General features: G+C 35.2%; 1 pseudogene; it reads left to right on the forward strand.

Moving 5' to 3' along the window:
- The first annotated feature begins 8,285 nt into the window (after nucleotides 1–8,285).
- On the forward strand, nucleotides 8,286–9,206 carry LOC124989380 (olfactory receptor 2J3-like; annotated as a pseudogene).

A 9,206-nucleotide genomic window follows, 5' to 3' on the forward strand; every position in this document is an offset into this window, starting at 1 on the left:
CCCTTTGATCAATAAGAGATGTAGAATCAGTGGGGATGGGTATGTGAGACAACCAACATAGTAGGGCTTCACTTTCTTGTAATGGAAAAACATTACTTAATTAAGGGCATCTTTCATCTGTCACATCCCAAACATGTCTTTATCATGGTGAATGGATAGTATGTGACTGGATCAAAAGATTGCTATTAAAATAAACACTTAACACTTCAGGTTTGTCTTCATAAAGTCCTTTAGATTCTCTGTTTATCCATGTATTTCTTGATGAGAATATTAACACTGAGAATGAGAATTATACAGAAGAGAGCAAGTAACTTACTTTGATTTGGGTAAAATGTTTTCTTTTCCAGATAGATATATGTATGTTTAATTGTATCTATAATAGATATATCTATATCTGTGAAAATTTATATTTATAAAGTTTTATTTCTATCTCTATCAGCTATCCATTATCAATCTTGTGGTAGCATAGTAAAAACTCATGACAGAGAAATAAAAAATATTGAACATTTTTTTCCCCTCTGGCAGGTGATTCCATAGAAGATGAAGTCACTACTGGCAGCGAATGTGTAAGAGATAAGGATGAGGTTACTGGAATAATAAGGGTAATGAAGACAAAGGCATTAACAGACATAGTACCCACACAGTACAGCAGTGTCTATATCTGGAGTACCAAAGTGTGAGCATTGCTAAATATATGGGTAGATGATGCCAGCTAGGGCAGCTCTTTGCAGAGTACAACATGATTGCCGTATATCTTGACAACCAGGAGGATACACTTCACCCTTCCCTGTTCCAGGAAAAGTGCTGGTGGCAAACAGCTCATATATGAACTTCCCTGGGTACCAGATAAAATCATACTACACTGGAGAGAGAACCTGTCGTGAATCACATATCCAAAAAATGAAAGCAATCACTCCCTGAAAAACATTGGCAGAGAAACTGGAAATCTAATAAAATATTAAAGTTTCCCTGGAGAGTGAACAAGTAAGATGGGAGGAATATCACAAAATGAAAAATCATCTCTAGCAGGGAAAATACAGAAAAAGTGCCAGAATGAAGTTTTTTAAAGCTGTGTTCCTGTTTTTTTACATTCCCTATAGTCTTGCTTTAACTTTTGGAAAGAAGATGAATGTCTGTGAAAAGGACAGAATTAAAAAATCCAAACTGGGATGACCATGAGGACAGGGAAACTTCAACTTGGAGTTTCATATGAGAGCTCTGACTATGAACAACTTGTCCTCCTTTCATTTTGTCAGATATATAAAATGTGCTTTCAAAATCTGAATACCTACTAGGGGAATATTTTATATTTTGTATCTTTTCTTTTTGTAATTGGAAGACTGGAATTTTAATTTTTTTCATACATATGAAACCCAAATGATGCCTCCTTATGGATAATTAGCACTTGGCATTTTATATGTAGAAAAGAGAACCAAGATCACATTACTGATGAATTTAAATAAATATTTTTATACTCTGATCTACTCGATCTAGTTCATATATGAACTGATAGGCAATACCTAGGCAGAGGATGGAATTATTTTTGATAAATCTTCCAATTCACTGTTAGTTTTAGTGTTATGTCTGACATTTATTTTTACAAGATGAGAATGAACAGTTTCTTCTAGCAGTTTACTAACATATCCTGTCTTACTAAAACCTCAGTGATTACATTGTATTTCCTACCATTGGAGTGTGTTTTTACCCTTGGAATGTAAAGTTTTTCTGAAAGCGTATGAGAATGAAAGGAATGGGAAAAGAAGTCATATCAAGCAAACTGTACACCAATTTCTAGAAGTCAACACCTGCATAGTCAATTCAGAAACCAGGCAAAGAGTGGTAGGGATTAGAAAAGACAAATGGACAAAGGGAGAAAAAGCTGGGGCCTAGTGGTCATTACACTCTGGTGGAGATATAATGACCAAGAGCCAGCTCAGCATGTTTATTATATAGGTTTAGCATCAAAAGGAATTTTTTGTGAGAAAGTTTTTTCAAAGCACACAGAACCAAGGTTGGAGAATAAAGGCCCAATTATAATTATCTGCTTGAGCCCATAATTCCCCCGCCCCCTCGGGAGACTGCTGGCATCAGAACTTCAGGTCAAGAACTGATAGGCCCTTGGCTGGCATGAACCTCCTTTTGAACAGGGCATCACCATAGCAACTGGTGGTCTCAGTCAGCGCCTTTGCACCAAGAGTTCCCAGAAGAGGCACTGCTTCTGTCACTGAAGTAGTTCAAGGACCATAATTCAAATCACTCACTCCTGACAAATCGCAAGCTGAGCCTCCATCCATAGTATTTTAATAGTATGTGCTCTGCTCTAACTCACATTCTTCTCAAGCACTCATTTACTAGATGTCTGCAGGGATCAATTTATGTCATTATTCATTGTATTTCTCAAATGTGACTAGTGTCTTACAGTTTGTGATCTTACATTTAAATGTTTTGTGTTGATTTCAATTCATTGAGGCTATGAACTGTGAGAATTACCAAAAATCAGATTTGTTCAAAGTCACATACTTTCTTTTTTTTTCATTTTTTATTTGTTTTTTTTAGATATACATGACTGCAGAGTGTATTTTGACATATTACGCATACATGAAGAATAACTTATTTTAATTAGGATCCCATTCTTGTGATTGTACATGATGAGGAGTTTCACTGGTCATTCTGTTCCTATTCATATCCCTTTAATTTCTTTCCTTTGTCTAATTGCTCTGTCTAGTTTCAATTACTAGGTTGAATAAAAGTGGTAGAAGAGGGCATCCCTGTTTTACTCCAGTTTTAAGAGGGACTGCTTCAATTTTTCTCCATTTGGAATAATGTTGGCCTGGGCTTAGCATATATCGTTTTTACAATGTTGAGGTATGTTCCTACTATACCTAGTTTTTCTAGTGTTTTGAACGTGAATAGGCACTGAATTTTGTCAAATGCTTTTCCTGCATCTATTGAGATGATCATGTGATTCTTATTTTTAAGTCCATTGATGTGATGAATTGTTTATTGATTTCTGTATATTGAACATACTTTCATGTTGGCAGGAAAAAAGGCAAACTGCACCCATAATTAAAGCGTGTTACGTACTGATGTTTCCCCAACAATAAATCACAACATTGCACATAAAACTTTAAACTTTGCTGTCATCCGATAGATTTACAAAGGTTGAAAATTGTTTCCCAAGTCTAATGAACACAGTGTGAAGGATATTAGAACTTGATATAATCTGCCATGGCCCAGGTTGTTAGACATCATTTAGATTTTAGTAACTGAATTTTACTAGCACTCACAGATTCTAATATCACTATCATGGTAACAGCAGCTTACATGCATTGAATGATTTTACCTTACTATGAAGAATGTTTACATATTTCCATGCTGAGTTTTAAAACTCACTTTATTTCATTTTGATTGACATATATTAAATGTACATATTAATGGTGTTCAGTGTGATATTTCCACAAATGCATATATGCATATGGTGTGTATTGATCAAATGCATCCTCCATTTACCTGAGCGCCCTGTCCCCATAACCTCTTCTAATCACTAGTGTACATTTAGGGAAGCACCACATCTTCTTTTTATAAGTGGAAGTTCAAAAATGTTCATATATTTAGTTTTTAAAACAACTCAAATTATTGAACTCAAAGACCATTTAATCTGTTACTTCTACTAAGTAGAAAAAAGCATACCAGAGCATCTTAAAATTACTAATTTATAAATGTTATCTTATTGTAGCATGATATGACTTCTTGCCAAGATTTTCTTTGGTACAAATGGTATGTGCTAGCTGACAATGTAACAATTTTTAAGTGTTCACTAATTTATAAATGCCTGAAATCTATTCCTATGCAAAGAAGACAATTATGGGATGTAGTTTATTGATTACTGAGCCATTCAGTTGTTAATAATTTTGATAAGATTCAGAAAAGTTATAGATAATATATCTTATAACTATCATTCAATTTTATTTAAAAAAAAAGTCGTCTGAGTTTTGGTAGTAACCTTGTAATAGTTTGAATGGTCTTCAAAGAATATTTTTAACACATTTGCAGAGTTAAGCCTAACCTTGGATTTTAGACATACCAGGTAGAAACAGTTAAAAACTGCAATTAATGAGTCAAAGATATACAGTTTATATCTTTAATTTTCACTATTTCATGGCTTTTCCCATTCACAAATTAGGTTATTTGACAAATTATCCCTCAAGTTTGTGCACTAAGCAGGATAAAAAATGTCACGTAAAAATACAACCCATTCTTTCTGTCGAGCACAGCTTCAAGCATTTTTCTCAATGATGGTCAGACTGTAGATTCATTATCATCTTAATAGTCTGGTATCATGCCGATGGCATTCCTGTAAGTTTTCTAACCAGGACAATGCCCTTGAAGGACATTAATTGACACTTTGGGATTTACCCTCTCAATGGCCCAGTCAAGAAATCAGGTAATTCTTCTTTTGTTTCTACAAAGGCCCCAAAGACTCTGAGATAAGGGTTAATCCCCTGATACACTGATTAATGAGTTTCTCTTGATGGCTGTAAATACTTTTAGTAGAATCAGGTCTCTGTCTTTTGTAGTAGTAACCATAGTTGCTTTGAGACTTTGCTTTACTAACATGATGTAGTAGATTATGATCTAAGGCAGGCATTAATGCTAGTGATTTTAAGGAGACCAACACCAGGGATCAGGTCATCCTCACATAACGAAGGAGAGATAGGGAAGATGACACAGAGGGAATGTGGGAAGACACCGGAAGGTCAGAAGTAAAAGGAGTTGTCTGAGTACTTCCTAAGTACTAGGTAAGAGTATGAAGGAAGTAATGTGATCAGAATCAATAAATGTTGGCCAGTGATAGAGGGATGGGAACAGTGACCTATTTTCCTCTGCAATGCTGGCAATACTGACTACCAAACCTAGAGTGAAGAATTTATCCCCAGCATGTAAAAGCAACTTTGGAGAAGGTCTTTATTTCCCTCTCTTCCAATAAGAAAATTAAATCATAAAGTTTCCCTCTTATTTTCCTCATATCTTGTTCTGTTCCACATCTTGAATCCCTTTCTAAGTAAGCTGTCTTTGTAAATTTATTATATATAGTTCACACAACAGATAAAGATAGCTCACAACTGCCACTTTGATTTATTAAATGTACTAAGTCATAGAAGCAACTGTATAACGAAGAAGAAAACTGAATCTTTATGGGACAAAGAAATAGTAATTTTGGGGATTTATACTTCTCATGATGTAGTGTTTCCAGTCTAAATAAGTTTCAGAAATGTTCTCAGAAGATTACCATTATCATTTACTTGCAGTGACCTATAGTGAAGGAATTTTCATTGTTTACTATGTGATTATTACTATGTTTCTATTCTGCTGTAGATTTTAAGAAAGTTGTTTTAAAAATGTGCTCATTGATTATCCTAAATGACTTCTGAGTTGGAGATGGTAGTCTGGACCAGTGTAAAAACTGGTTAAGGATCATTTACTTGATGAATACCATTCAGATTTAGTTACAAGGTTGAACTCAATCTTAAAGTGTGGAGCCAGACAAAATAATTTTAATTTTTCTACTGAAATACAACCAAACATGTACTCCTGAAATCTTTTACAAGAGTTTCATTTACAGAACATAAGCAGCAAAGAGATCCCCAAAAGAGAAAACCACAGGTCACACTCTACGGTGACATCTTTCTTTTCCTTATTTAACTTGGTACGTAGCATGAAGGAATTGCTTTGGCCACAGAAGAAGCAGGGCAGAAAGGTATAGAAAAGTTGGAGGAGACAAAAAATTCAGAAGAAAGAGGATATGTAAATGGTGGGTTAAACATTGTCACAGTAAGTGGGAAAGAAAGTAGTAAACTTTCTGATAAAGGCTTGAAAACTTGCGGGAGAAAAAGAGTCACCTAAGAATCATAACTCTATAGGTTATATTTTAAAAGAAAAACGTAAGTATGACTAAGTGGAATTTATCAAGTGAACAAATTCAAAGTTTTCATTAAGAACTCATTGTTCTTATCTAGACTAGAAACTTAGAAATAAAAATATGCAGTAATTAGAACTTATGCTTAGAATTTAAATACTCTATCAGTTATCATTATAGAGAAAAAGACATCATGTAGCTTCCTCAGGCCCCACGGCTCCGATTTCTTATCCCTGCAATGTCCACACCTCAAACTTCAAGTGCTCTAACTGCTCTCAACAGGGTCCTCTCCACTGTCCTGCTCCAAACCTTTCCCTTTTCTGTGTGGAGTCACTGCAGTTTGATCTTCTTGCTCTAAAATTTTCCCTTTTCATTCCACTGTTCTTTCCTAGCCTGTCCCTCCTCCTTCCCCACCAGTCCCCTTTCTTTTCAAATTTAGATTTACACATCCTTTAGTAAATTCCAGCACTCTTTTCTTGAATTTTGCAACTTTTCATATCATTAATATTCATAAAGTCATAGGGATGTTTTTGCATGTATTTTTGTTATCTCTATATTTTATTTTACAGGAGAAAAAAAAACATTCATCTCAAATAAATAAATCAGTTGATAAACACATATAATTAAATATAAATATCATTCACCCTACATAAACAATTTGAAATCACTGCTAAATTTGATATTCTTGCTCCTATATTTTCATTTATAGGAATGATTATTGATACTGCAAATATGAAGGTTTCTATCATCACATTAATGGAAGTAACCTAAAAATGCTGGGAAACAAACCAACCTGAAGTCACTCATTGGGTAACAAAGATGATTTGTTTTCATTTTCGTGGAAATTGTTTACCTTAGGTAGGTTAGGCATTTCTTCAATTACCATATCTTTGTCAATTACTATTCACTCTTGGATGAATGAAAATTTGACATTGAGCCCAGCAGCTTGGGAGGCTGAGTTAGGAGGACCACAAGTTCAAAGCTAGTTTCAGAAATTTAGCAAGTCCTTAAACTACTCAAAAGGGTTGGGGATGTGGCTCAGTGGTTAAGTGCCCCTGAGTTCAATCCCTGTTAGAAAAAAAAAAAAAAAAAAAACCCAAAAAGCAACAAAAAAATGAGATTTATAATGTTATTTTTTTCTACAAAAAGACAAATTTCTATAGGAATATAAAATTATTATGAAAAAATTTCAAACTTATGCAATAATTACAAGTGATACAAAGAACTGCCATATGCCCTTTACCCAGATTGAACATTAGTAGATATTATTCCCTGACAAGTTTTGCTCTGAAAGTTGTCTATCTACCCCTCCTTCTCCCTCTCTCTCTTTCTCCTTCTCTCTTTCTGCCATCCATCACTTTTATGGTACACTTGAGAGTAAGTTGGAGATGCTGTGTTTCTTTCCCACTGGTTCTTTACTTTCTTTATTGTTTATTTTCTAAGAAAAAAATGACAATATTTTGTATAGTCTGTATACAAACAGCAATCAGCAAATACAATAAAGATGGAATATGTTAATATAATCAATATTCTATATATAGATTTCTCCAATTACCTTGAAGAAGTTAAATTTTGTTAACAGTTGTTTCTTTCACACATTTAGATATTGGGCCTCATTGAATTCTTTAACCTGGACAAGTTCCTCAGTCCTTGACTTCACTAAAGAGTACAAGCACCTGTGTTTTCTCAATTTGACTTCATGTCATGTTTCTATGTTATGAGACTTTTTGGCATGACTGTCACTGAAGCAACATCATGTCCTCTTGAGAGCATCACATCAGTGGCCATATAATATTGGTTTATCTTCACATTGGTGATGTCATTCGTCATGTGGTTTGGGGGTATCCACCAGGTTCCTCAACTATAAAGTTTACTATTTTCACTCTGTAATTAACAAGTAATTGATCAAGGGTTGGAAATGTAGCTCAGTGGTAGAAAAATTGCCTAGCATGCCAGAGGAACTGGGTTTGCTTCTCAAAACCATTAAAAAGAAAGACAAGCAATGGTTGACAGAGATTTTAGACCATGTGATAGCCTGTTCTTTATCACATTTGTTTCCACTAGCTTTGTATTCATTTATAGTTTTCCAACTCCATCATCCTTCTGTTCATTAACTAAGAGTCTATTATATAGATTAACATCAACTTCACCATGCATTTATTTTTTCCTTTAGTTTTTAGATTCGTGTGTGTTCAATATTTCTTTTGTTCTTTAGTCATTTACTGCAATAGATTTTCTTAATGCTCAAATTGTTTTGAAATGTGTCAGAACCTCAGTTTATATTTCTCATATCCCTATGTCTCTTGGAACATTTCCTTACCTTTTTAGGTTCATATAATTTTTGTCCCTAGATAACAGAAAATCAAAAATGGTGGGAAAATTCAATGGTACTTCAGAAAGCTACTTCATTCTACTGGGGTTTTCTAAGTGACCTCACTTGGAAGCAGCTCTCTTTGTGGTTATCTTGCTATTCTACTTGATGACACTGACAGGCAACCTCTTCATCATCATCCTATCACACATGGACTCCCATCTTCACACTCCCATGCATTTTTTTCTTTCAAACCTCTCCTTTCTGGATCTCTCCTACACCACCAGCTCCATCCCTCAGTTGCTGGTGAATCTTTGAGGCCCAGAGAAGACCATTTCTTATGTTGGTTGCATGATTCAACTCTACTTTTTCTTGGCACTGGCAAGCACTGAGTGTATCCTTTTGGTGGTGATGTCTTATGACCGTTATGTAGCTGTGTGCAGACCGTTGCATTACGCTCTCCTCATGCACCCTCGATTCTGACAATTGTTAGCTGTGGTTAGTGGTTTTGTTAACTCAGCACTTCATTCTTTCTTTGCCTTCTGGTTACCATTGTGTGGAAATCGCCAAGTGGATCATTTCTTCTGTGAAATTCCAGCACTCTTGAAATTATCATGTGTTGATATTCATGCTAATGAGCTGACCCTCATAGTCACGACATCTATTTTTGTTCTTGTACCTCTTATCCTCATTCTGGCATCTTATGGTGCCATTGCTCGGACTGCACTGAAGATGTGTTCAGCTAATAGGATTCAGAAAGTCTTTGGGACATGTGGAGCCCATCTCACAGTGGTTTCCCTTTTCTACATTCCAGCCATGTGCATTTATCTCCAGTCACCAACAGAAGATTCTCAAGATCAAGGGAAGTTCATTGCCCTCTTTTATACTGTTGTCACACCTTGCCTCAACCCTGTCATCTATACCCTCAGAAATAAAGATGTAAGAGGAGCAGTTAGGAGACTGCTGGGGCAAGTGTAG

Source organism: Sciurus carolinensis, chromosome 7 (assembly GCF_902686445.1).
Source record: "Sciurus carolinensis chromosome 7, mSciCar1.2, whole genome shotgun sequence".
Taxonomy (NCBI): domain Eukaryota; kingdom Metazoa; phylum Chordata; class Mammalia; order Rodentia; family Sciuridae; genus Sciurus; species Sciurus carolinensis.